The sequence below is a fragment of the Netta rufina genome (genome assembly GCF_964035555.1).
Source record: "Netta rufina genome assembly, chromosome: 24".
Taxonomy (NCBI): domain Eukaryota; kingdom Metazoa; phylum Chordata; class Aves; order Anseriformes; family Anatidae; genus Netta; species Netta rufina.
Window position 1 is genome coordinate 3,918,556 of NC_140148.1, and position 25,712 is coordinate 3,944,267.

Consider the following 25,712-nt stretch of genomic DNA (forward strand, 5'->3'; position numbering starts at 1 on the left):
ATTTCTGATATCAGCGTATGCACGGTCAATCAGTTCTCACATGGTCTCTTTCCAATACTCTCATTATGTTTTTGAGTATGTGGGTTAGCTCAGTTCCAGAGCTGAGTCCAATGTGTTCAAGTGTGTGGGGAGAGAAGCAAAGTCCTGTTCGCTGCACCCTACTGGCACCACTATCCATGGACTGGTCAGGCATCACCACTCTGATTTAGGATGCTCTCTGCTGAAAACAAGGGATCTTGTGGAAGCCAATGGAGCAGGTTCATAACCCAGCTCTCATTACAGGTGCAGTGGGAAGCGTTGCTTTTATTCATAGCGTTGCTTTTATTCAGAGCAGACCCCTACAAAGTGAAGGGTCAAGGTTTATTCACACTGAAGTTCTCCTCCAGCACTGGCATACTCACTTCTGGGCAAGGGTGAGCTGGTAAAACACTCAGCTGCTTAATAAGTCACTCCTGTAAGAAACTGGATAAAAGTATTAAGCTAGGGGTATCACGCTTCAAGCCATAAAGGAAGTCTGGGGGCTTCTAGGGCACATTTCATCTTGTCCTAGGGTTGGAGCCTCAGAAAGGAAAAAGGACGCCCACAGGAGTATCCAAGGTAGTGCCTGGGGACACCTGTGCTGCCCCCTCCTCAATTCAGACACAGTTAGGTTTGGCTGCACCAGCACAGTGCATATCATGTCACTGGGGACTTGAGCAAGGAGGAGGTGGCCCCGATGTCCCTTGTGGAAGAGCCACCCCACCTGCAACCACCTGGTCCCCAGCCAAAGACAGCCCTGAATGACCTTTGGCTCTGGCTGTCTTCTCCATCCAAAGGGTCAATGCTTCTCCTGTTGCCTTTGATTTCCTTCTTCTTTTCTTTCCTTATTATATTATATTTCATCTTCAAAATCTTTAGAAATTGTATTTAGAAGCATTTTGTATCTCCAACCCTCTCTTTTTCATAGCAGTCTGGTCATTTGCTATTCACACTTTGTGAAGATTTAATCTCATTGTCTCCTGACAACTTCCATTTTCACTTGCACGGGTATAGAGCTCCGGTGAGGCTCATGCTTCAGCTTGAGACATATTTCTGAAAAGCTCTTTCAATTGGAGGCAGATTCTTGGCTTTGCTGAAATTTGAAAAGTATTTGGATATGAAATAAAAAAGGCTTATTTTCAGGGAGAAGTGCCAAAGGGCTGCAACTCATTAGAGCTAACTCCTGAAAGTTGGGAGCACGTGTGCTGTGGGAAGGAAGAAAGAAAAAAGTGTTCTGGGAAGGGGAAATAGAGAAAAAATTAATAACTGAGAGGGGGATGGGGGACGATATAGATTTGTATTTCTCTTGTAAGAGATGGAAGGGAAGAGGGGGACTGCAGCACACAGCTCTCTCCCTGCTATCTCTATACAGGAGGGAAGAGAGACAAATTATAAGGTTGTCCTCCAAGCGTTCACCTGTGGCGGGCCTGGGGTGTGTTTGAAGACTCTCTAGGCTCTTGTACTGTGCTGGCATGCAATAAAATAACCAGTAACCTCTTCAAAATCCCATGCTTTTGCATGGGGTTGGGTCCAGCCACATTGCAATCAGGGTGAACCCCACACATTCCAGAGTAGCGGTGAAGAGCTGCTTCTGAGAGCTTCCAATTTATTATTCTTTTAAACGACATTTTCCAAATCAGAGTCAATTGCAATAAACTGGAAAGGAACAGAAATGAAAATAACCCTGGTTGTGACATTCCTTGGAAGTCTCTTTGCCCCCACAAAGCTGCCAGCTGTAATTTGCTCTTCAGAGGGAGGCTCTGATCTCCTGTGCTCTAATGACTGTGTGCAGGGCCACATAGCTAATTGCTGTTTTTGTCTTCTCCACTTTTCATGTTCTTTTCCAAAGCGAACTAGGTTTGTAGAGCAGGCAGGAGCAGCTGCAAAGTTAAAAAAAATAATAAAGGGAAAAATGAAAATGCTAGAGGCAATCTCAGCACTGTCAAAGCCCCACTGGCCTACTTGTAGGAATTAATTATAAAATCCACAGATATATATGTGTATGTATGTGTCAGGCCTGAGATGAAGCAGAAGGGCACTGCTGAGCTGGATGAGTACATCTGGAAGTTTGACCATAAAAACACATGTTTTGGGCCATGCACACCACAGCCAAGAACAAAGCACATCTTATTGCCACTGGCCATGGCCTTACCCCCCCCCCCCCCCTTTTTTTTTCCAGCGGTGAAGGTAGGTCCCAGCCTGGGTTGTGTCCCTCTGTTCTCTGCCCATTCCCTCCCCTCACTCCCCAAGTGCTCCCTCCTGCTTGCAGCATGTCCCCCCTCCCTCGTCTCCCACGGAGCTGTGCAGACACAGATCACTTCTGTCTTTCCCTGAATCTCACAGCTCCTGTTGAACATAGGCTTGCAGATGTCATTTGCAGAATAGATAAACAGCTATTCTATGTTCTAGCCAGATCCTTCATAATGATTCCGCAACCTCGTTGAAATCAATACAATTTTCATCAGCTTTCCAAGCCGCATGTCATTCAAATAATAAAAAAAGTTCTTTCTTCTGCTTCTTCCAAAGTGTCAGGCTGAAGTCAGAACTGTGTCTCCTTCCCATGGGAATCTATTAACTCCTAATATTGCAAGCAACATTTTGTTAATAATATTCCTACTTTCTCATTATGCCTATATGTGTGGAAGAGCAAAAAGCCAGTGAAAACTTTTGTTAATGCAACAGAAATGTATTGGCTCTTTTCCTTTCTGAGAGTGCTCTGTGTATCTGTGAGAGCAGGATGCATGCAGCACATGAAGGGGGATGGGGAGAGAAGCCACAAGCTTTCTCAGAGAGATTGTAATTGAAATTAAATTGGATTTGATGTACCATGATTAGCAATTCCAGAGTGACTGTGAGGGAGGCAAAGTGATAGCGCTCATGTGAAATGCCTCGATCAATCACTTCTCCACATTATTAAAGTCATTTGGAGGCATCATTCCTTGCCACGTACATGCCTGGCCCAAGAAAGAGGGATCCCAAAGGCATCTTTCATGGGTCAAGAAGCTAAGCAGATGGGAAATGCCAGGCTCTGGAGTGTGTCTGTCCCTTGCCACGGGTGAGGAGCTTTGCCTGAGTTGAAGGCCTTGGCCCATCTGTTGGTGGGTCAAGACCTACCAAAGGGGTCACAAAAAGGAATAGCGGTGGATTTTGAAGCAGATTTTGAAAGACTGGGCTAGCAGGAACTTTAGCTGTAGGTAAAGATATGGCATAGACTGTAGCTATAGAAGCTCCTTTCCCCTGTGGCATCTCTGCCCAGCAGAGCACGCTGCGAGGTACCAGTGGAAGCAAAGGAACCAACATCAGCAGGTCTGCTTGGACTCTGGGCCTCCCGACCAGGCCTGATGGGGACTTCAGCCAGCCCTGACAGTGCTTGCTGTCCTGCTGTGTCTGGCTGCCACCTACAGATGGCTGAAATTCAGCCGGAGCTGTAGAAGAGAACAACTTGGGAGTCTGCTGGGGCAGTTTAGCAGAAGCCCCTCTGTTCGGCTGTGTGGTTATATCCCACAAGTCCCCTGAACCATTTAGCCATGATGCCACAGTTGTTTTCCATGGTGGCAGGGCCTAATTAAGCAGCTCCTGCCTCCTCCTCCTCTTCCTCCAGCCCAATCCCATGTGAACCTCTTGGTTGTGCTGGAGGTGCAATTTCTGGGGCTGCTCTGCCAAGTGAGTTGGGAACTGATCGAAGCCTTGAGTTGCCCCCTTCTCTCACCCTTTCCCATGCTTCTGCAAGCACAAGGGCAGCAGAGGTGTCCTTGAAAGCTTTGCGTTATTGGTTTCCTGCACCAGTGGCAGGTTTCACTGAAGGAAAATGTCTAAATGCAGAGCCACAATATCTCAGTATTGGTTTATTATACAAATGAAGTTCCTTAGAGGCCAAAGGGTTTCTCACCACACTGAACTTGCAGCAATGCAACACTAAAACAATCATCTGGAATCCTGAGGGAATGGACTCTTAAATAATTCAGTCAGAGAGAAAAACGATTCCAGGATGTTTATGAGATGGATGAAGGGATTTTAATTAGACGGCAAGCTTTCATTTAAACTACACGGCACTCCAGAAGGGGGTATATTAGCTCCTTTGTGAAGGTTTATGCTGCTGCTAGCATGAATCTGATGAACTTTCTTTCACTGCAGGAGGGGCAATCTTTCCTTAGGAGTCCTCAGGATGAGGCAGGATTGCTGGGTGGTCCCTGGTGTTCAGGGGCAGTGCTAGGGGAGCGATGGTTCCCTAAAACTGCGGGAGGCTGTTGCTGCCCAGGCTGTCCTGATTGGAGGCTGCTGGAATTTCCCCATCACCATAGATGCCATTTGCAAAGAAGTGGAGTCAGCCCTGCCCAGAGAGGGTTTCCATTTCCAGCTATTTCCAATCTGGCCTACTTTTCCTTTTCATTAACGGATGAGAAAGGTGTAAAGTTGTGCCTGATTCATATCATCCTCCAGCGCCAGGGACTTCACATTCCTTAGCTGCCTTTGGACCTGCAAACCCCTGTTCCTGTGCTGTGAGTCATCCCCCCCCATGCCTCGTACTCAGCACATTCTCCCACTCAGGCTGAGTCACTGACACTGCGCTGTATTCCCCACCAGGATGGCACTCACTCATCAGGAGTTAACCTGGCATGTGCATTATTTGAGGGTAAATCTGGGGATAACGCAGTGCTTCAGATGAGAGGAAGCTAAAGACTCCTTCTACTCTCTGCAGAGGCAGTTTCTCAGCAGTTTTTGGAGCAGGTGTGCACTTCTATGTCCTGTCCCCGATATCTGGATCATTGCAGCTCAGGTCAAAGGCCTGATGTGTCCCACCAGAGCAAAAAATAAAAAGCAGACTTTTAGTGTTTAAATATTTTCAATTTTCTGCAGAAATCCCAGATTTGGATAAAAAGCATGTATTGAGGACCCTGCCTTTCTGCTGGACAAACCCTTGCTCTGGGCTGCTCCAGCCATGGATGGGCTCATACACATAGCTGAGCCCATGATTTCCAGCCTCTCTGCTCCTGCAGAGCCTGGACTGGACTGTAAAGTCACTATTCAATTTTCACATCATTTGCTCTTGAGCCTGATCATTTCCACTGGACATGGTCAGGCTGCTAGATTCATCTAGATTGCATCTAGATTCATGGTTGGAATGACAGAAGGATGGCTAATGCCTCGTTGCATGCATTAGTCATGCTCATTGCAGAAAAATCTTCTGCCTCATTTCCAATGCAAAGCTGCCTTGGTTCAGATCCTCACCACTGATTCTTTCTCTTCTGTATTCAAGAGCGCTTGAGTAGCTTCTATTTTCTCTGCAGGGAGACACTTACTCCTTGTGATCAAATCACCTCTGTTCCCCCCCCCTGCCCTTTTTGAACAGCTAACCAGACGGAGCTTTTTAAATCTCCCATACTATTGCATTTTTCCTGTCTCCACTCACGCCTGACTCCTGCTCTCAGTCCCTTCTGATTTTTCACCTTCTCTTACAGATGGGAGACACAAACAGCACCCAGGCTGCTCATGTAGGCTGTCTGGCAGAGCCAGGGTAGCACACGTTTATTAGCTGACCATTTCTGGTTGCAATGCAGGCATGCACTGCCTCTGGCCCTTTGAGCCAGACTGGTGTTCAGTGCTTATGTAGCCTGGTTCATCTTCTGTCAAATTCCAGGATACAGCCTGCTGTGGGAAAGCCTGGCTTGTTCTTCAATGCCGAGTTTTGTTTCTGGGGAGAACTGAAGGGAAGAAAGCTGCACAAATGCATGGATTAGAGCAGGCTTGTTGTAAGGGAGAGTTGTGATATTGTTCTGTCTTCACTGCTTTGCTATTCACCAATTTACATAGCTTTGCACATGCCTTTATTGCATGGTGGTGATGAAATGGGAGGGAAGCATCTGGAAGCAGTTCTGCATCACTCCCCCAGAAGCATCCCATCCAAAGTTGATTTCCCCAGCAGCTCTTTATTCATGTGCTTCATTAACACTGGCAAGCCAGGCTCTGGCCCAAGAGGTGATACCTTTTCTCAGTCCAGCTGGGCAGACCAAGCCATCTTTGGGCTTAATGCTAACCTTTTAATCAGTGCTAAGCCAACAGCCTTTCAGAAGCTGAAATCAATCACACAAGAGCAGGTACTTTTATCAACCATAAGTGTAAGACTGAAAATTTACTTGACCAGAGACAGCCTCAGACAACCCATGGCAAGACATTCCCAGCCTTTTGCTCCCAATTAACTGAATCCCATGATCAACTTCCCCATCATGTCCTTGAGTGACGTCTGCTTTATGAATGTGTTGTGGTCTGTGACATCTTGCTTGTTCTCTCTGCACAATGCTCCATTAACTTCTGCAAGCTCCCCCATAAGGAGAAGGACTCATCACTCATTAACATTTAATATCAGCATGCTTGAGAGCTCCTTGGAAGCTTTTGGAAGGCTTCTGAATGAAAATTATCTGGGATTATCTATTTGAAATTATATAAATATAGTTTTGTTCCTATTAGATGCTGGTTAACAATCTCCTTAGTTCCTAAGGGACTGGAAAGTATTTTATTTTTCTCATGTCATACAAGCATATTTTTCTGCTTCTTTACTAATATTAACAAAACCAAACCAAACCAAAACCAAAACCAAAACCAAAACCAAAAACCCACAGTCATCCTACCCTCCACCCCTCCCCAAATATTATTGGAGATCTTTTCAAGGCTGCCAGTATCTGTTCCTCGGCGATGTAGACATACAGAGGAATGAAACCTCATCAAAGAACAAGCCTGGAAATAACCCAGTTAATGTTCTTAGGGGAAAGAAATGACCACTGTTTTCATAAGAGAGGAAGCTATTTCTTAAAAGACTTCAAAAGAAAAACCAAAGGCAACCTCTGACTTCTGTTCTGGAAATAATACAATCATACAAAGCACATTAAAGCCCGAGTGATCATTTATAGCACATGATGTGAGAAACTGAAGCCTCTAGGAAAAGCTAAATGAAAAGGAAGAAGGAAGAAGAAGGAAGCAGAAGTGATGAAGTAAGCGTCCCACTGCTCACTCGTTTCTGTTCAGAGACACTGCACATCTCAGACACCTACTAGCAGCAAGCAGTTGTATAGGTGGATAGAGTGAGCATTCCTCACATCCAAGGCTGCCAAAATAATTCCTGTGCCCTGGGTTGTGGCTCTCACTTCATCTTTCAAACACTTTTCAGCCAACAATGCTGTTTGAAATATGAATCTGAGCTTCCCCAGACACCTCCAAGGCTTTCTCTCTGCCTCCGCTGTGAACTTGAGCCAAATATCAGGGCTAAGAGAGTGAGTACAGCAACACTGCTGGTGCTCCTGGGCATCTCAGTGTCTCTTGGTGGAAGTGTTTTGCTGAGAGTCAGCAGAGCTGTGTGAACAGGAGCTTGGACTTCTACACTGTAGAAGCTATGCAGCTGATTTACTGACAAAAAACACATTCTCTTATCTTTCTACTGACAGTGTCTTCATAATCAACAAAACAGTCTTGCAGGAGAAGGTGCAAATACTTTTCCTCCTCCCTTGCCCTTCTGTTGTCTTTTTCTCCCTTCCACTGCAATTGCTGACATCCCATCCCTCTGCCCTCCTCGCTCTCCCCACCTCTCCAACCTGAGCCAGTGTTTCTGTAGCAAGCACTTGCCTTGAAGCACAGTTCAAGGAAGGAGGGATGCAGGATGTGAAAAACAGAGTGGGAGACAGGATGGAGCAGGGCACCTTGCACAGAGCATGGGTTCTGGTACACAGAGAGAGGGAGGGCAGAGACATAAAACAAACACACACCTTGGTACAGGAACAAAACAGCTTCAAAGTAAAATATAATTTTACTCCCCAAAAAGTGAAGTTTAGTGGCAGGATGGACAAGGTGTCCCCTTCCAGCTCTAGAAGTTCAGATTGATTTCCAGGTTTGAACAAAAAAGGACTTTTCTCTCCCTGTCCACTATCTGCAAATGCTGCCACAGGAAGCAAGGTGCTCTTTAGAAACCCTGGGTGAGGGGCGCAGGAATACCCTACCCCTGTTGGTCCGGAGCTGTGAGCCCCCAGCCTCAACTATTGCTGTCTTTCTTGTAAGACTGCTCTGACACTTCAGACTGCAGCACTGGGAACAGACAATAAAATGAAATCCATGTTACTTCCTTTCACAATTCTCAATGATCCCATCAGAAAAAATAATTCGGGATGGTGCTGGAAATCCAGTTACCATTTAAAACATGGGTCTAGGATTAGTGCTTGCAATTTAGTTTGAAATCTTTACTTTTCCAGGCTCAGAAAATCAAGTAGTAGCTTGAAGACACCCAGAGTCAATTATCGTTTCTAAAATATTGTGACTTAAATCAGTCACCTCAATTTGATGGAACAGGTGGAGAGGGGAAGGAAGAATCCTTCCTTTTTCAGTTGGATGGGGGAAGGGAAGGGTTCTCCTGTGTTTAAGAAAACCAAAAAGAGACAAGTAGGAGGTTGCATCATTGTGAGACGCTGAGCTCAGCCAATCTCCAAGTGATCTGCATACATGCAAAGTCCTCATTACATATTCCACAAACAACTTCCACTCCACTTCCAGACAGCCACCCACCAGCCATGGAGCAAGACGATGTTGCTTGCATGACAAGCACCGAGTTCAGCAGCTCAGAAACCGGGGAGCACAAACCAAGAAGTCAATGCTCCCTTCTGCTGGCATCTCACCTGAGGCACAGAGGAGATGAGCATGAGGTCAGGGCATTGCTGGAAAGCAGGAATATGCACCCAGAGCCAGAGCAATGGGTTTTCCGATGCCACATTTTGATGTTGGGAGAGTGCCAGTTGTAGAATTAGAGCATCTGGCAGAAAATAGAAGTATTTCAGCAAGAGCTCCAACCATTTTGGGTCAGGAATGCTGTCTTGGTCCCACACGGTTTCAATAGATGTTGCCTAAAATAGACACCTTGAGCAGTTCAGCTGTCCAAACACTTATACCTATTGCTGAGTTGCTGCAAGCTATCTGGAGATCCCTGAGGCTGGAAAATATGACATGGGACAGTGGGAAATAATAGACTCATCAAAAGAGATGGCCAAAGGCTGAGGACCACCTTGTTGCATCCAACATGGGGCTAGATATCTCCATTTACTCAACCACAAGCCCTTAGGTCTGGTGAGCTGCCTTATTCCTTTTGCTCCATTCACTGTCTTGCAGCTGAAGCTGCAACACCAGCCCCATGGGCTGGCACACCAGCAGGCACGTTCTGCCAGCTGTCAGCATTGAACCTGCAGTGAAATCACCCCCTAAGAAGGCTGCCAGAGAAGAAAACATCACCAGGAGCTTATAGGAGAAACAACTGGACAAAATCCCTCGGCTTGAGTCAGGAGGAGGAGGATGACTCAGTCTTTCAAGTGCCTGAATTTGTGACACGAGCAAATGCAGCAAAACACGATGGGATTCAGGTCCTGTTCCTGAGTGTTCTCATATTTATTCCAATACATGGAGGCAGGTCTTAATGCTGCAGAGCTCTCCTTCTGAAAGCTGTTGAATGTGCCATGAAAGCGAGGGTGGGTTTTCAGGTAGAATAAATACTACTTCAACAGCAGCTCCTCATCAGGGCTGTCACAAGTCTTTGCCAGACTAATTGGGATGGGGGTACTTTCCTCCGCTGATGTATTGTTTAAGCCGTGCTGGTGGTGGCGGCAGTCTGGCAGCTGGGGGAGGTGATAGGAATTGTGCAAATTAGCAAGGTGTGAGTGGGGAAAGGCTGTTCTGTTAGGATTGTGCCTGAAATTGAGGTCTGGAGCAAAGGCCTGAGGTAGTCTGTGGTTGGAGAACAGATAGCACTTTTCATCTGATGAGCTCCAAACATTTGGCAATGGTACTCCCCACCACAGGAAAATACCTGTTGCCTCATCTCCTCTCCTAAATCAGGCATCTGCAAGTGAAAAAAATAGAAAAGAAACCCTGCTTGTCCGACCAGGACATTTTCTCATCATAAATATTTGCCCTTCTAAAGCAAAAAGAGGAAATCATAAACATTTCAAGCATGGAGAGATTTGCCTGTACTGAGATGGCAGGTTACACGTGTGTGCCTAGGTGGTACTCAGGATTTGCATTTTATCAAGAAGTTCAAAAAACAGCTGCCATAGGGCTGAGCTCCTGCCCACAGATCTGTGCCTGTAGATTTAAATACAGGTAAAGTCTATTTGGCTGCTAAACTTTGCCGGGTTTTCTACTGTAGAGGGAGAACAACTTCTTGGGCTGTCAGAACAACAACCTTCAGACTGGGTCGGATCTGCATAGCATCTCCCCATGTCTTGGTTTGGAGCATATCCTTGGGCTGGACGTTCAGTTCAGGCTGGGCTTGTACTTGCATCTTAGGCATTCAAGATTTCTGGCTGGGATTCTCAGTAAACTTAGTGACAAAACCCAAACCAGGTAATTTCTCCTCTGGATTCTATCTCTGGTATTTCCCACTGGTGCCCCCCAGACAAATATCAGACTAGTTCTTTATGCTCCTCATGTCTTTCAGCATTAATCAAAACCTGACCAAAAGATCAGAGGATGCATGTCAGCTTTTGTTTATTGAGATCTGAGAAAGAGCCCTTCGTGTCTTGTAGTGGGCCAAAGAAATAAAGCAAGGGCAATAAATATTTGTTCTTTGCCTGCAAAGGAATTTCCCTGTAAGCCTTCATGAGTTTCCAAAAATACCCTGATATGCTATTCTCTCCTTTCTCCTATTGATTCTCCAAGCTGTCACTGTGACAGACTGTGGAAAGTGCTCTGCAAACACCCCTCTCCACAGAGAAAGCTTTCAGCTGCTGTTTAATTTTGTGTTTAACTTTCATTTTCATACCTTCAAAGTTTTTTTTTTTTTTCAGTACCACTTTTTCAATTAAAGGGGAGTAGGGGAAGGATGATCATTTACTTTAAGCCGAAGTCACTGACTGCCCGATTTTTTCATTGTTGTGCCTTTCATAATGCCTCCCTCATATTACTCTTGAAGCAGTTTTCGACCTGAGGATTAGGTGCTGAAAGCTAGTAATGTGCTGGTTAGAAATTAATTGTCCTCCTTTGCAAAGAAAAATAAATAAATGAATGAAGACTTGGAGCTGTGCTACTGAAACACACACCTTACTAGTGTCTGCCTAAAAGCCTGCCTGGTGAGATAGATGTTCTTGTGAGCTGCTTGTGTGGACAGTGGAGATAATTTATTAGATGGATTTGCTCCGTACCTCTGTCTTCACACAATAGCAGAGTGTGTTTCCTATGCATCAGTTAGCCATCTGCAACTGGGTAAATATATTTATGAACCAATATCAGTTCAGGCATTACTGGCAGACTACACCTTGTTTTTATCTTTTGGCTCTGAAAAGCTGCCTGATGCCTCAAAGTCTGAGCAACAGATATTATGAAGAGTTCCAGAGATGGTTCTGATCTGCAGTGCTTCACTTCAAGCCCAGAACAACAGCCTTTGAATACAAAAGTGAGGAGCAGAGCAAAGAGGAGGGGTGAGACTGAGTGGTGTGGCTTGGCAGTATGACGTGGTGCTGATTTCTTGTCTGTGTGGCTGTAGCTGTTGAATGGAGCTGGAGAAACTCACAAGAAAATGAATGAATGAATGAATATCAGAGATGTCTTGGGTGCCCCATTTAACAGCTTGTGTCCTGTGGACTTGATCCAATGTGTGCTACAAAATGAGCTGGTTTTCATTTTGGGAATAGTTACAGTCTCCGTTTGATAAATTAGCAGCTTTCTTCCTTTTGTTAAGCTATAGCAATCAACTATTTCCCCCCTCTTGGCCCACCCAGAAAAGAAATAGGGTAAGTCCATTTAACCCATTTTCATGACTGCACACCATCAAGCACCCTGGCTCTGCTGATGGATGGTAACGTCTGAATTCAGCCTAAGTCAGCCCTTGTGAAAGGCTATTCCCCTGCCTAAGCCTCAGCCCTTACTCTCCTGGAGATGGGATGAAAAGGCAGAGAGGGATGGCATGGGGAGATGAACTAGTTAGTCTTTTTCTTTTCTACTCCCCCAAAATACATTCGATGCAGAGTTGCAGGGACTGAAGTTGTGTCAGGGTGGATTGGCAGGACCAGGGGAACATCTGTCAGTGAGGCCTTTCCTGGACATAAGATGCCCATGGGCATTCCTGTGGGAACCAAGCCACAAACTGAGGCTTTACCCTAGCATCTCTCTTTTTTCCTGCAGAGCCACTCTGAATGCAGCTTATTTCTACAAGTGTGATTAAGGGAACAGAAGATTTTGAGGGACAGAAAAAAAAAAAAAGAAAAAAAAAGTAATTTTGGAGATGTCAAAATATTTTAACAGCTTTTGATTGACATGAAATATGTCTGTGTTGTCAAAATGGAAACTTCTGTTTTCATTGCAAGACCATGAAATGTTGTCTCACCTTGGTTTAAATGAGTAAGAACTATGAGATGACAGGTCCAGAAAGGATATTAAAGAAGAAATGGCTTATTCCATGGGATTCAGAAAGCATATGGATTATAATAGGGGAATGTAATGAGGTGTTAAAATAATCATGCAATTGTAGGAGCCTTTTGGATCCTGCATCTTTTCACAGGTTGGTCAAAGTGGCATCCAGATCAGCACCTATCCAAATTATTTTACCTCCCACAATTGTGCAAGACAGGCAGGCTTCAGGAATTGTGCCTCTGGTTGTCCTGAAGCTCATTTAGTATTTGCAGAGCAGCCTAAAGTGCTTATCCATGAACTAATGGCAAGAGCGTCTGCTGAGATTTTCTGGGTGGGTTTCTTGCAGCAGATGCTGTCATGGAGTTGAGAAGCGGTGGCAGGAAGACTGCGAGGAGATTGAGATGCCCTCCCTGCTGTCGTGCCTGTCTCTGAGAGTGGCTTTGAAATGTAATAACCAACAAATTACAATGCAGTGTCTTGGGCAGCGTAGTTGTGAAGTGCTGACACTGGCTCATGTGCTCAGTCCTGGTGTCAGCCCAGGAGAGAGCCTTGGAGGGTTAGAGAAAAGAACCAGGAAAAATGTTGCTGCCAGCAGAATATGCCTATTGCTTGCAAATAAAACCAGGCAGATGGCCTGCTGAATTTCAGTCCTTAATTAAAAGTTCTTTATTCTTTAAGCTAATTATAGAATAATCCCTGCTGTGGGAGGGGCTCCTTTGGCATGGAGAGGGTGGTAATGAACATCTCAGTACGCCTCCTTGTCGGCAGGCTCAGCCCTTCATCTGCTGCCTTGAGGCTAAAGATACCCTCAGTGTTAGTTCTGAAGCAGACCCTGTGAAGGGAAATTAGAGTTACGGGGTTTCAGATACCCCTGGTATGATGATAGAGGATCTCATTTCCATGTCTGTCACAGCATGGACAACCCAGAGAGCTCCCATGGGAATCTGTACCCCAGACTATCACTCTATTACTCTTAGTGAAAGGTCTGCTAAAGCAGATACATTTCTTACAAGTGTTCTCCCTGGGGTAAAACCAGTCTCTGGGTAGTATTTGACATGGCTAGAAGAGGTTTCAGCCAGTGCTGTGGTTCAGGATTTGCACTTTAAACTAACTCCAGCCTCCTCATGTCTGATACGGTTGGAAGTGCAACCTCACCGCATGCCCCACTGCTCCCCCCACAAGATCCTGGGAAAGTCTGACTTCTACTCCACGAGCATCAAGAACTCTGTGCATGCCATGCTGGGGAGAAAAACTCATAACGTGGATGCTAAATTAACTGATAAAAGACCACTTGTGCAAGGTGGAAAAAAATTAAGAGATTGAGCAACATCAAGCCCTTGTGAACACCAGGATCCCAGTCTGGCAGAATTGCAGAATCACAGAATAGAGCTGTTTACTCAAATCCACATCCAGGAGGCTTTTGAAGAATTCCCAGGAGAAGACTCCACAACCTCTCTGGGCGGCCTGTGCCAGGGCTGTCAGCTGCACAGTGAAGAAACACTTCCCGGTGTTCAGAGAGTGTGCTCCAGTTTGTGCCCAGTGCCTCCTGTGAACCATCTTGTGACCTCACTGTCCCAATGAAATAGCTTCTGCCAGTGCCTTCTGTCTCCCAAACTCATCATCCATCACTTTGATGGCTCTGCTAAGCATTGAAATATACGGCAGGCTTTTGCCCTCCTTCTTCTGTCTCCTGTGACCCTTCCTAGATTAAAAGGCTGAGAAGTTTGCCCCATCCCCTCCCGACCTTTGCTGAACACTAATTCTCATGGACAGCCTTTGTGATTTCCCCAGGACCTCAGGTTTATTGTCCTATCTCCAGCCTGGCTTTGCAATTAGAGAAAGAGAAAAAGCCGGTGCCTACAATACTGTGCTCGACCCCTAGTGAGTGGCTTGGGCTGGCCTTGCCTTATCACAGCACAAGTGGGTCTTATCAGGGAGTGTCAGCAGCACTGTGCCTTTCAGACAGGATTCAGGGATTGGAAATGCTACTGATCTCTATCTGCCTGGCATTTCTCTCTCGTTCTCCTTCCAAATCAATGCGAGGGATCTTTTTCAGACCCTCTCCAGGTTAGGGGAGGTGGGGGTAGTGGCGGGGGCTGGATGGAAAAATACTCAGCAGATGAGAAAGTTTTTCAGGCAATTGTTCCTGCCTGCAGCTGCTATATATAGGTTTAATTAGAACATGAAAGACGCCTCAGGATTATGCCATGAGATTTGTTTCCTTAGCCTGTAACTAATGCCCTGTGGTTTCAATAACACCGCCTGGACTTCATTAGCCTCCAAGCAAATATCTACCTTCAGAAACTGCAGAATTATCCCTGGGATGTCCTGGCTCAGAGTGCCACATGAGCTCAGGAGTGTCAGAGGCACTACTTTAAATGTTATCTAATTATCTCAAGCCTAGGTTACGAAGGAAGCGGTTTGGCACCTGTGAATTGATTTTTGGAAGAGAGCCCATTGAAATGAGCTTCTTCACCTGACACTGGAAAGTTTTGTCTCTTGCTCCCCACAACCCTTCATGGTGGAGGCAGGTTAGCTCTTTCTCACCTGCCTGAAAAAAGCCCAAGCCATTTCTGATGGGTGTGTGGAGGGGATGCCAAATTATCCAGCTTCATTGTGGCTGCCTTGCTTGTTTTGCCCTTTTGTATTTGAATTATCCTAGAAAAGGGATGTGGCCACACAGCTCACAGCTGCTGCTTGGAGGAGAGCTGTTCAAGCCTGCCCAGGAGGGCTTTCAGCCTGCAGGATACAGCCCATAGTGCACTTGCTGTGGGTCTGGAGACCCGAATGTGGCTGCTTCTGTGCAGAATGGCTAAATCCTTTTAAAGGAACTGAATGTCATCAAGGCTTTCTGCTCTGTGTATTACTAGATTGAGGCTGAAGAGTGTGGTGTTTGCAGGAGATGCCTGGGGGCTGAGCTCCCTGCCCAGACCCAGGCTGTGTGCACCATGCTGGCCCCCACTGGATGAGTTGGCATCCCTGGTCCTGCCAGAGCTGGCTGTGTGGCCTTGGAAATACTTCCTATCATCAGCTCCAGCACCATGGGTGTAGCTGGATGTTAGACCTAAAAGCAGGACAGTGTGGGGCTTAAAAACCATGGCTGGGTGATTATATGGGAAGCTCAAGGAAGATAAATACAACTCTCAGTGTCCAAGAAGACCTTCTAGAACTTAGGTCTTTCAAGCTAAAACTGAATTATACTATTTTCCCTTTTTTGTTGTTGTTGTTGTTTTCAAACTGCAAATGGATCAAAATACAAGCATCATGCAATTTTAGCAAGCCTTTCTGCAGTGCACTTTTGGGAGACACAGTCTGACTTTGCACATATTGCCAAGGAACTCTCAGAGTCTCAAGAATCGCTTTCCTACCTGAACCCTTTCTCAATTACTGTCATCAAAACAGCACTTCTGCAGCAAGCAGTGCAGGAGAAAGGCACAAGGCACACCCGGGGCTGCTCCCTCCATCAGCGGAGATGCACTTAGAAAAGCTTTTTGTGGAGCAGACAAGTGTACATCTGCATTTCTTCTATTCCCCACCATTTTCTATTTACGCAAGTTAGCTGACAAAACTGCTGCAGCAGCTTTTTCTCCTGTCTCCTAGGATTATTAGTTTGTTTTTACTGCCATTATTATTAAGGGCACAAAAAGATTTATTTTCTGTAAAACAAACCATGTTATTGTCCAGACAGATTTAAAGGACTGGATTAGGAAGCGGCATTACAATACATTTTGTATGAAAATGAAATATCATGAGCAGTTTCTTGGCAGACCTAATGCCTTTCAGGGCTGTTCTTTGGGAACAGCAATTCCAGGCAGGGGCTCTGGAAAAATACAGTGGGGTGGTATAATGAGACTGTATCAGAATGGATACGCATGATCCAGGCAGATTAATATTTAATGAACACTGAGGTCTGCTATCCCCTAAACCATCGAGTGCCAGGGATTTGCAAAGTGGCTAATTTTAAAGTATTTTGTATGGAATTATTCATGCATTAAAAAGTACATGACTCTCTTGCAGTCTAAGTCACTGAAATGGAATTAAACTGAATGAAATTTAGTCATCAAAACATCAGGCCAAGACAACAGCAGTGCAACAAGTGTATAGTTTTCATTAAAGGACCCACTGAACACTGAAAAGACCAGGCTTTGAGCACAGCCTTCTGTAGGGCAGTGATGGCCTGATCCCAATGGGTTCCTTGGGAACCCAAGGGGGAATAGATCCCTTTTTTGGCTTTTTTAAGCAGGGAAGAACCAGCAGCAGTAGCAGGGCCAGCAAGAGCTATAGAGCTGGAAAATCACTTGCAGGGATTAAAATAGAGCTATGGTACTGGAGCAGGAATAGAGCTGGGTTGAGACCAATGGCCTCACTGGAGTGATGGTTATGACACTACTGTCATCGTCTTTATTTTCATTTACATTTTGCCTAGAAGGAATAATTCAAACCTACTTGTTGATGAAGTTCTAATGAGACTTTACTTTGGCTTCCACAAGTGTTTTTTGGACCTCATTTGAGACAATTCTTCTGGCCTCTCTTCTAGTCTTTTCCCCAATAGTTTCTGATAAAAGAAGAATGTTCCAAAGAAAATGTTGCTTTCACTCAGAAAATTATTTTTTAATTAGAGGATGGAGAGGAAAAGTTTTCTTCTCTGGCATTTTCTCCATCTCGTTTAAAAGGTTTCCACTCTACCTTGATAGACAGCAGTTTGTTGAAGTCAGTTCACTTTCTTGAAAGTGATTGCTTGGTCTGAGCTTGTATTTTGTGCAAAAAGTGCGAGGCATAGGTGAATGATTCTTTGCCTCACAATCTGTGAATGCATTAAGCTCATTGACTTAATGAGAGAAGATAAAATAAACCAAATTAAAAGTGTTTACAGCTATTTGAATGCTACTAATTATGCCGAAGAGCATTGCAGGAGAACAGGGAGAAAAAAAATATGGCAATAGATGAAAGGGAAGGGCAGAACAAGTTGAAGATTCATTTTCTTTTTGTGTGCCTGCACGGTTCAGTACAAACAATAATTATGATACTGGCTCATTAGGAAGATACAGTAGGTAAATACTGCAGTCAGGAATGGGAAAGTCACACCCTCTGTCTTAGCTATACCACTTGAAGCAAAATCACTTTTGTTAATAACAAAGGAGGAAAGTAGGATGTTCATGCACGTGTATCTGCAGCCTCTCTCTGGATCTGCATGGAAGCAGTTGGAGCATTTATTTTGTTATTTCTGGAAAAAGGAAAAAAAAAAAAAGCTTATTTGGAAATAATTTTATTCATTTATTTATTTATTTATTTTCCCCTGGGTGAATTAAAATAAACGATGAGCCTGAAAATGAGGAGAAAATGTTTCACACCAGCTCACGCTTTAATCAGCCCCAAGTAAACAATTTTTTGTTCCCTTCTTGTGAACTGAACAAGGGTTTGGCACTGGACCTGCCCAAAGTGTATTTCTTCTTTCATCATCTTTTTTTTTTTTTTTTTTTTTTTTTAATTTATCCCTGAAAGGACCCATTATTTTCATGGCAATTATTGTAAGTACAGCTAGAGAAATCCACATTAAGTCCCTATTTGAATATTAAACATAATTAAAAGACTTTTCTACATTGTGAATTGTCTCATCTGCATGCCCATCAACATCTGTGTAATAATGGGCACAATGTCTCAGCGGTAAGAATTACCCTTTTCTTCCCCTTGTCTTTTTTTAGGCTGTGGGGAAACAAACACAGCAGGTGATGCCCACACTGCCATGCTATAGTTTCTGATACAGTTTTGCTTCATTTTCAATCAAAAATCTATTCCCTGTTTTGACAGCTGATTATATCTGCTCTTGAATATGTTCTTTAAACCAAGCAATGCTATCTAGAGACAAAAATGTGGAGGGGTGTATTTTAAAAGCCTTTAATTTATTAAACTCCAAGCCAGAAGAAAACTGGAAAAGTTAATAACTAGAGTATGATTAACGAAGCTTGCTTTTTCTTTCTTTCTTTGTTTCTTTCTTTCTTTCTTTCTTTCTTTCTTTCTTTCTTTCTTTCTTTCTTTCTTTCTTTCTTTCTTTCTTTCTTTCTCTCTCTCTCTCTCTCTCTCTCTCTCTCTCTCTCTCTCTCTTTCTCTCTTTCTCTCTTTCTCTCTTTCTCTCTTTCTCTCTTTCACAGCTGGAGGGATGGGGGAAGTGGAAATACCCCACTTTCTAATGACATGAAGGAAAGGTTAATGTGAGTGTTCACTGCCAGATTCCTTCATTGCCCTTGACAAAAGCTTTTGAAAACACCATCAACCCCCCTTCCCCCAATAAAGGCTCTCTACCTCAGCAGACTCTTGCTCCCTGTGATTAACTTCCATGGACTATGTGCATCACTATCAGGCTAATGGCCATTACTTACTTATTTACTTGATTTGTTTTAAAATCTCTCTCTGGGTGACTGCATTTCAGTTAGCAGCTGCACAAAGGGCTGGAAACAACATACACACATTCAGTGTTTGCATCTTGTCAGATTTGGGGGAAAAGGTGCTTCAGGAAGATAAACACATGCATGAACACAGGAAATAAAAGTAATAAAGATTGAAAGTTAGAGACCTGAAAAAAAGGAAAAGAAAAGGAAGAAGAATATGCAATATTTCTCTCCCTTGATGAGAAAAAAAGATGCTCTAGGGACAACTGATAATCAATGTTCTTAGGAAAAATTGGGACAAAATGCACAAATATTGGACATGAATATTGCTGTGAACCAGCCAGGGAACAGTGAACCTGTGCAGTTCGGTTGAGTGAGACATTTCCAAACTTGCCAGGTATGAAAAAGACAGCCGCCTTCTGCTTTCTAAAGGATTTTCTTCTTAATTTATACTCCTGGCCAAAAGTCCACCACAGGTTCAGTTTTTCAGCTGAAAGTATGGATTTAAAGAAGCGAGAATGTGTCACAAAATGGACTGATTTTGTAAAGACAAAGAAGTGAGAATTGAAGCATATTTTACTGCTCATACAAAATTCATGGAGGGAAACAAAGGGCTGTGGCTGGAATGGACCCCGTGGACCATATCTAAGTAAAGATCTTTGACTCTACGCTTCTGCACTGTCCAAGCCAAAACACTAACCTTAACCCTAATGCTAAATATAAATATGACCCTCACCCAACACCTGTATGTGTTGGTGTGATGGAATGAGAACCGGCTTCAACGTGTGATGATCCAACATCTCACACCATCTCTTCTGCCCTGAAAGACTGCTGTGACAGATGGAGCCCAAAGTCAGTCATGGACTGTGCAAACTCAGTGGACATATATACATAAATGAAAATAATGATTAATTTGAATGTATTGGAAAGGGTGTAACCTGGGCATGACATAAATTGTATGGAATAAGGGGTGGATATATGTTCTGGTTTAAGCTAGGATAGAGTTAATTTTCCTCCTAGTAGCTGGTAGGGTGCTATGTTTTGGATTAGGATGAGAAGAGTGTTGATAACATGCTTGATGTTTTAATTGTTGCAGAGCAGTGCTTATACCAAGCCAAGGACTTTTCAGCTTCTTGCTCTGTCCTGCCAGTGGGCAGGCTGGGGGTGCAGCAGGAGCTGGGATGGGACAGACCCAGGACAGCTGACCCAAACTTGCCACAGGGGCATTCCATACCATCTGATGTCATGCTGAATAATATATAGGGGTGGCTGGCCTGGGTGGGGGGGGACTGGCTGCTTGGGGATAGGCTGGGCATCAGTTAGCAGGTGGTGAGCAATTGCATTGTGCATCACTTGCTTTGCACACATTATTATTAGTAGTACTAATATCATTATTATTATTTTTTGTTTGTTTTCTTTTCTGTCCTAATAAACTGTCTCTATCTTAACCCCCAGGCTTCATTTTCCTGATTCTCTCCCCCATCCCAGAGAGGGAGGGGGGAAGGTGAGTGAACGCCCATGTGGTGCTTAGCTGCCTGCTGAGTTAAACCCCATCAGGGAGTTCAAGCTTGCCCTTATCTAGCTCCTCAACTCTGTTTGTGTCTAGCTGTCTAAAATATTTTATCTAAAAAATCTTTCTCACTTCTTATCAATCTAACTTCTACTACACTTATCCCTTGTGAAAAGTGAAACTGTCTAGAGGCAGCCTGGACTTGGCACACAGCTGAGGTGTTTGTTCTATATTTCAGTGAATTGTATCATGGTTTACTGTTGTTTGCTTCAAAATAAGGAAAAACACTGTGCCTCTGTGCAGCCTAAGGTGGGAGCTGGTGCAAGGGGGCAGTGACATCCAGCTGCTGATTTCAGTGGAGAATTCTGGTGTAAGGAAAATCAATGCAAAGCTCAGGTGGTCAGTGAGAGAAATGGCAGAGCTGGAAGGTGAGGAGCAAGGTTTTCTATACGGTGTCCAGCCTCAATAGACTGAGAGACTTAGGAGAAGACTTGGATCAACATCAGCTGGGGAATGTTGTTATCACTATTTGCCTCAACTCAAGAGCAATGAAAACTATCAGTAAATATGAAAAATCTTTCTTTATAAAGGCCTCATTCAAGTCTTCCTTTTACTGCACTCCTTAAACTTGACCAATTAGCTGTAGAAGTTTTGAACAATTGAACTATATTGTCAAAATAGACATATCTTGTTAAGGCTTTCTTCATTTTAATGACCCCCATGGTGTATTTGATGCTCAGGTACCTCAGGTACAACAAGGAGATAGAATAAATCTCTCAAGGACCTAAAGTCAGAGGCAAACACCAAAGTTTCTTGGAGCATTTAATTGGCCCCATGGAGGGCCTTTACTACCAAAGCCTCCCAAAGGACTTGTTAGAGTAGATTAACTGCAGGCCATGATTGCACATAGTCAAGGGCATTGTGCAGGTGGCTCTGATGCTAAGAAAAGCCATGGTTTTGATGAAGCAGAAAGGCCAAGCCCTGAGCTCAGCCCTGGGAAGAGAGGTCCAGTCCCTCACATACGGAACAGTGGGATGTGGACCATGTGATGCTGAGTGCAGGACAAAGGTATGACACCACAAGACCTCTCTGCAGGGTGGCAAGAAGGCAGCAAAGCCCCAGGTGTCATGAGGACAATGTGTCTCCTCATAGGCCTCAGCTGCAGAGACATCACCCATAGCCGAGGGGACAAAGACCTCCATCTTGCTGGGCCCTTCAGCCTTGGCAGGGCCCTCAGCCATCTCCTCTGCAGGCTGTCCTGCACTGTCCCACACCTGTCCCTGTCTCCCTGCAGGCTGCAGACACTCCTCTCCCTTCTTCTTGCTCTCAAAAGGGCATTTCCATGGATGTCTCTCCACCCTCACATGGGAGTTCCTTGAAACACGTTGACATGCTCTGATGACAGACTTCATCTAGGTGACCACTGGCACCACAGTATTATCCTTTGAGGGACATTTCTTCCTCCTCAAGCTCATTGCACACCTTCCAAGTTGCATTTTCTGACAGCTAATCTTTTCCCTGTTATTTCCTGCTAACAAGCAAAGTTTTGTCATCTCAGAAACCACTCCTCAGGCAGGACTCCCAACCCAACAGACTTCCTGCGGTCTCTCAGCTGACCAGACACAAGCTGCCTCACCATCATCTCTCAAGCCATAGGCTTGCTGCTTATTTCAAACTCCTTAGCTAGACATGACCAAGTCATGGGCCTCCTACTTTCTATTCCTACCCTCTTGAAGAAGGGACAGAACAACCCCATCTCCAGGCCTTCTTCCTGGATGGGGCCTACCAGGCACTTAAGCAGAGGGGATCCCACAGTCAACATGCCAACTGGGCACCTTCTGCTGGCCTCTCAGGGACACTGGCAGATGAGAGCCTAAAAGTACACATCCCAGCCAGGAGACAAGGACCAACCTGTCAGCTAGTTCACAATCCCTTTCCAATTCACTTTCTTGCTACTTGCTCTGGAGCTGATGCTCCAGAGACAGAAATGACTTCAAAGTCATCTTCACAACTATGTTCCTCCTGTGGGCCTATGAAAACTTGAGGCACATTTGAGCTCATCATAGCATTCCCACCCATCTCCTCCTTGTGGCCTACAAGTTGATCAGATACACGTTACCTCATATTCATCTCTGAACGATGTATGAAGCTCAGGAACTTCATGATTCCTGCCAAGGGGGCCTACTGCTTACGTTAGAGGTAGGAGAGGAGATGAAGGTCAGGGTTTTAGATCCCAGGAACCAGGATACTGGGATTTAGTATTCCAGATTAGAGTTTTCACACATTAGGCATTACACAGGCATAGGTGGAGGGTTTGGTGATCAGCTTTGGGTGTCAGGTAAGTGTTTAGGGTATGTGCAAGTTTTGTGGGATAGGGTTTTGTTTAGGGATGGCCTGAAGGATAGGGTTAAGTAGAACATTTCTGTCCTAGTGATAAAGGCGGAGATTAGGGTGAGTGAAAAGTTAATAGGCTTATGGGTTTGGCTTCAAGGGAAGGTTTGAGGTTAAGTGGGAGAGTAGTGAATTACAGTCAAGGTGAGGAGTTGCAGTTAGGGGTTCAGAAACACAGTAAGAGCCTAACAGAAATGTTTTCAGAGTCAGTGTTACAGCAGCACCAACACTACCTGAACCCTCATACCTCTGCAAAATTGTTCATTTTTGCTTGCCAAGCCCCTCTTCCTCCCCCAAATCACACACCTTTCCTGTCCCGGCTTCTCCTGACCTCCCCATATCAGTCTTCTCCTTAGGGGCAGCTTTCTGATGGCTTTCATAATATCGGAGTATCTGTCTCATCTCTGTTGGCTACTCCATTCCTGAGACAGAAGTGCTGTTGTAGTCAGGAGGGAAAAGGGCACAAAGTTCCATAGGAGCACCCAGAACAATGTGACCAGCAGCTCTGCACCACCACAAAAAGGTGCTTCCTGCCTACAAGGTTTGGTTCCAGAATGACTCCTGTGGATCCAGGGTAACTTTATACAGCCTGTCATGCAGGCTTCCTCTCCCCCAGGGCATCATGGAGGCAGTGGCCACCTCTGTGTAGAAAACAAAAAAGCAGCCCTAAAGGATGAGTTCAGTCAAAAGTTGAAACCTCTGACCTGACAAACATTATCTAAGAACTTTTCCTCTATGGAGCCTACCAGATACTTCGACTATTTGCAAACCATGTGCCTTCTGCTGGCCTATCAGGGACACTTGAAGCTGTGACCCGAAGGCACAGACCTCAACCAGGAGTCAAGGGATGACCTGTCAGCTACTTCAGAAAAAAAGTCAGCTCACAATTGACTTTACAGAACTTCTTTTAGGAGTTGATTACGAATTTCTGAGGCACCACTGACATCGTCATACCATACCTGCAAAACACCCTGTATTAGACCCTGGACAAGCAAAGGTAGAAGTGAGCTGGTTGTGTTCCTTCAAGCCCATGGCACTGCTGCTGGACTCCAGGCTCTGTGACACACAAGAACCAGTTACGTGCCAGTCCTGTGAGGTGCTAGGGCAGGAATGCCCTTACAGTCAATGTTCAAGTCCCATGCAGGCTGGTGGTTTCTCAGCTTCTGGTGCACAGTGAAGGTCACACTCACTTCCACAAGCCATGTGCCTCAAGCTGTCCTAGAAGACACTCGGGAAGCGCCCCACCCAGCTCCACTCCCAGCCCCAGCTGGCAGTGCTGCTCTGCAGAGTGAGGGGTCTGTGGTGCCTGGGGCATGGGGGCACTCTGCAGGGCCATGCTGGGCAGTCTGGGAGGCAGACCCAGTTCATGGGGTCACTTCCATTGCCCCAGGGCTGCAACGAATCACTTGCTAGACTCCTTGGCCGAGGCTGCTGCAAGCCCTAGGGCTGCAGAGCTCTCCTCTGCCTGTTTACCCCAGATTTAGCACTTTAGCTCTGGTCAGTCCACCAGGCTTACATTCTGGAGGCTCAGAACAGGTCTCACAGGAAGGATATCAGACAAAGAAGGCAGTGTAGGGTTTTGTTATTTTGTTCAACTTCACAGAGAGCCTGGCTTCTCATGCACAGAGTTTCTGACCTATATTCAACAGGTACATACTGAAATGCAAATGGGATGAATCATCTCATTTTAATTGGATACATTAGCTGAATTAAAACAAAGAAAATCCTCCAAAAAAAAAATAAGCACAAAGACACACGCAAAAATAGAATATTGGCTATTCCTGTAATTATTGATATTATGAGTCATCTGCAGAAGCAGATTGGAAATTTGCTGCATCTGAAACACACCTAGTCATCAATTTCCATAAGGCATCCTTGAGCTCTTGATTTCTCATGCTGTAGATGAGGGGGTTCACTGCTGGAGGCACCACCGAGTACAGAACAGCCGCCATCAGGTCTAGCGATGGGAAAGAAATGGAAGGGCGTTTCAGGTAGGCAAACATAACAGTGCTGACAAACAGAGAGACCACAACCATGTGAGGGAGGCACATGGAAAAGGCTTTGTGGCGGCCTTGCTCAGAGGGCATCCTCAGCACAGCCCTGAAGACCTGCACGTAGGACAGCACAATGAAGACAAAACAACCAAATACTAATGAAACACTAACCACAAGTACACCAGCTTCCCTGAGGTAGGAATTTGAGCATGAGAGCTTGAGGATCTGGGGGATTTCACAGAAGAACTGGTCCACAGCATTGCCTTGGCAGAGAGGCAGTGAAAATGTGTTGGCAGTGTGCAGGACAGCATGGACAAAGCCACTGCCCCAGGCAGCTGCTGCCATCTGGGCACAAGCTCTGCTGCCAAGGAGGCTCCCGTAGTGCAGGGGCTTGCAGATGGCAACGTAGCGGTCATAGGCCATGACGGTGAGAAGGGAATACTCTGCTCCAGCCAAGAAGAATACAAAGAGGACCTGGGCAGCACATCCTTCATAGGAGATGGCCCTGGTGTCCCAGAGGGTATTGGCCATGGCTTTGGGGAGAGTGGTGGAGATGCAGCCCAGGTCGAGGATGGCGAGGTTGAGGAGGAAGAAGTACATGGGGGTGTGGAGGCGGTGGTCGCAGGCCACAGCGGTGAGGATGAGGCCGTTGCCCAGGAGGGCAGCCAGGTAGATGCCCAGGAAGAGCCCGAAGTGCAGAAGCTGCAGCTCGCGTGTGTCTGCGAATGCCAGCAGGAGGAACTCGCTCACAGAGCTGCTGTTGGGCATTTGCTCGTTCTGTATATGGACACTGCCAAAGGAGAAAAAAACATTCAAAGATAGGGTAGGTTTCTTACAGCAAAACTCAATTCATTCTTTATTAAAGATTTCATGTTACCTTTTTTTCTTACAAGTCCTTAGTGCATCGCCCTTGCTGTAGTCCTGCCTTGTGCTGGCTGATGTCATATACACAGCAGCTGGCTCTGCCCAGAAATTCCTGATGGACCATATTTACTGCACAGCCATGGTACACGGAGGTGTATACAGCACTGTGGTTTTGGA

General features: G+C 45.3%; 1 pseudogene across 1 annotated transcript in view; it reads right to left on the minus strand.

Moving 5' to 3' along the window:
- The window catches only part of LOC311218445 (olfactory receptor 14C36-like), a 38,335-nt pseudogene extending 12,896 nt beyond the window's left edge, over window positions 1-25,439 (minus strand). The window contains exon 1 of the transcript in view: window positions 24,510-25,439. The product of the transcript in view is annotated as an olfactory receptor 14C36-like (transcript). The remainder of the gene's footprint in view (window positions 1-24,509) is intronic.
- Between the last annotated feature and the right edge of the window lie 273 nt (window positions 25,440-25,712).